This window comes from Eulemur rufifrons, chromosome 23 (assembly GCF_041146395.1).
Source record: "Eulemur rufifrons isolate Redbay chromosome 23, OSU_ERuf_1, whole genome shotgun sequence".
Classification (NCBI taxonomy): Eukaryota; Metazoa; Chordata; class Mammalia; order Primates; family Lemuridae; genus Eulemur; species Eulemur rufifrons.
Genome location: NC_091005.1, coordinates 4,946,091 through 4,949,481, shown reverse-complemented (window position 1 = coordinate 4,949,481; position 3,391 = coordinate 4,946,091). Strand labels below are relative to the sequence as shown.

General features: G+C 39.0%; 1 non-coding gene across 1 annotated transcript; it reads left to right on the top strand.

The window, feature by feature from the left end:
* The first annotated feature begins 2,517 nt into the window (after positions 1 to 2,517).
* Positions 2,518 to 2,624, top strand: LOC138374090 (U6 spliceosomal RNA). Its single transcript, XR_011231360.1, has one exon. It is a non-coding gene; the product is annotated as a U6 spliceosomal RNA (small nuclear RNA).
* Positions 2,625 to 3,391: the final 767 nt, after the last annotated feature.

Sequence of the window (3,391 nt, the reverse complement as noted above, 5' to 3'; positions counted from 1 at the left end):
ATCAGTCCTCTTGCCTGTTTAGTGATTTCAAAACTTGACTGTATGTGATGCTTTTATAACATTTTCGTATAGCCTACTTTACATTTTTTGGCATTTTATTGTAGAAACCACAAACTGTATCAGTATTCCAGCTTTTTGGAGAGGACTTTTTGGTTAGGGCTCCTTCTTTTAGTTATTATTATGCAAGAGTACTTTGACGTTCTTGGCTCTTGTGTGGTCCGGAAGATGGATGTGATCCACTAGTTTATCTCTTTGCAGCAAATATCTCCACATTAGTACCACTATGTAGCAATTAATGTGAACTATATAGTGCCTAGATAATTCTCTCCACTTGGCAGCCAACATCTTGCAATATAGAAATCTTCAAAATTCCAAGTACTGCTATTTCTCTAATTTCCCCGAAGAGGAAGTAAAACTGGGCGTGTTAGATGTTATTTAAGAGTTCTAATTTAGAAGCAATCAAGAGTAGCCTTAGAATCTATGGGCTAGTCAGTGACTAAATGAATCCCTGAGTTTAAATACTCACTGGTGTAGTAAACATCTCCACAATGTCAAACAGAAATTAGAGGAGCCCATGGTTTTGGACTGAGCTCTCGCACTAGACCCCAACAGAAAGACCAAACCAAAATGGAGTCACTCATGCTAAATGTCACGTAAAGAAACTGAAACTTGAAGGAAGCAGAAAAATCCCAAACAGATCCCAGTTTTTCCTGAAAACTGAAGATTCTCGTTTACCGGAGACAGTGTAATAAGACAGTTCCCTCTCCTTTAACCCTTACAAAAAAGTAACCTGATGTTAACCGATCAGTTATTTTTCTATTGTTCCGTTTCCTGGTTCCCACCTTACAAAACCACTGTTCTGCCCTTGCCCAGGGGGAGCTCTCATTCTATTTCGGAGAATGGAGGCTGCCGTGATTCATGAATCACAAATAAAAGCCAATTAGAACTATAAGTAAAGTTTCTGTCATTTTGTCTCTTGACAGTATGATGCCGTTAAGTACCTTGTACCAAGTGAGTGAGTGAGTGTCTGGTCGGTGAGGATTCTAATTAGGATGAGTTTCAGAAAACCCAACCCCAAGTGGCTTAAACAAAATGAGACTATACTGACGTAACAGCTGTTTCAGGGGGAGCTGGATTGGGACCTTAAAGTGATTGGCTCAGGCCTTCATCCTTCCAGGTTCAAGTGCAGCAAGACGGCACAAGAAAGAAGCCTGAGCAATCCCCCAGAGCCTCATCCAACCACACTGCGCACCACTGGGGTACAAGCCATCCTGTGGCCAGGCCTGAGCCTCCAGCCCCACTAGGGGTGGGGAGGGGTGGGTCCACTGTACCCAAAGCACACCACTGAGAGAAGGGAGCCGTGGCCCTTGGGGGCAAGGGTGCTGTTACCAGCAGAAGGGGAAGCGGATGTAGGGCCATCCAAACAGCAAATGACCACGACTAGCACAAATTATATATGTAACCAACGATGGAACAAAGTGAAGAAAAGCCATGGGTCAGCTAACATTTTAGCATTTAAAGTTTTTCAGTGGTTTTATGATGCTTTATTTCCTTGGTCATCCCATGACTTAGTTAATTTAAGGTGAGTAGGGCTACTCCCTCTTAAGGGAGGAAACTAAAGCCCTGAGTGGCTTCTCTGAGGTCCTTGATCCATCGAGGGCAGAGAACTGACTAGAAACCAGGCTTTGAGCTCCTAAAGTTGCCTTCTGTTCCTCCTGAGGACAGAACTACTGTGTTTACAGATTATTACGTAGGAAATTTTTTAAAAGTACCATTGGCTAAGTTTCTGCTTCAGATAGGTAAAAGAACCTACTGCCTAGGTACCTAAAAATGTTCATGTTCCGTGTAATGCAACTAGATTGCTTTGGCTAATCATTTTATCTCCAGAGTTTAGGCTGGAAGAGTTCAAAGAGTATGATGGAAATGTAAGTCACGTGTCCTGGACTTCTTAGATTGTATGTGAAATCAGAAAATCTCAGTAAAGCATAGAACACACAGAAGGCTTCAGAGAGATGCGTGCTCTCTGCCCTTGCTTTTCATTCGGGCTGTCATTCAAGGACAGCCCTCTGTAGAGAAATGACCTTGGACTCAGTGAGTAGCAAGGTTTTGGGAGATAAACAGGCACTGAATGACCCAGCTGGCAATGGCTTGCATTGTATTCTTTTAGGGGTTAAAATCTTTCTGAAAGGTGCTGGGTGCATTGAGCCTTTGTGATTTGTTTGGTGGTGCTCTGAAAATTTGTCTCTGTTCCTAATTTTAGAGCCAACAGCTGTCACTGCTTTGTTCTAACAAGTCAGTAATTTTCCATTCCCCCTGCTTACTCATATTTCCTTTTTATATTTAATCGCTCACTCTGTAAAAACTTTCTAAATTGATCTTGTTTAAAAAAGTATATTAATTGCTTTATTCATAATTGATCTTATTATTTTTAACCCCAAGGAAGGATGTGCATGTCATATATTCTGTCATTTGGTATTTTATTTCTGTTACTAATCGCTTTAAAAAAATTAAAGTATCGTGCTCGCTTCGGCAGCACATATACTAAAATTGGAATGATACAGAGAAGATTAGCATGGCCCCTGCACAAGGATGACAAAAAAAAAAGAAAAAAAAATTAAAGTATCACCTTTTACTTTACCTGCACACGCTCTACCTGTATAATATAGACCTTCTTACATTATGTGACAGACACGGAGTTTTATCACACAATGATACGGCATTCAATGCCTTTCATCTTCATGGCAGGAGGGTTGCTTTTTGTTTTGTCCATTTATTTATTTTTAGGATTTCATAGGTACCACTAGAATTCCTTGGAAGTATTTTACAAGTGGTATTGTAACTTTATTTTTCTGTTTTAATTTTGTGGTAGTCTGGGATTTGCCTCAAAATAAACCAGATGGAGGTATAGAGGGTACGGATGGGTTAACCAAACAAGACTAGCTGTGGCACCTGTCCACATGGGTGAGAACAGGTGGTTCATTATACCACTCTCTCTACCTTTGCATATGTTTGAAATTTCCCATAATAAAAAGTTTTAAAAATTTTTGCATAAAGATTATTTCTAATAATCTCCCTTTAATAAGGATGATGATGCTCACTGTGCAAATATTGCCACCTATGGATGGAAAATATATTATACTTGTTTCTCTTTGGATAGGTTGCCGCGTCAAAAAAAGAAAAATTTATTATAATCTTGATCTCTAATCTAATGACTCTGAAATGTTATTTTCATTATTACTATTTTCTCAAAACTCTCAATTAAGATGAATTGCTAGGTACAACTCATAAATTTTATTATAATCTCTGTTGTATACATCAATAAAATTAGTGTGTGAAAAAGGTCAAATTACCTTTTAATATAAAAGCTCATGGTTTTTTTTTTTCTTTTTTT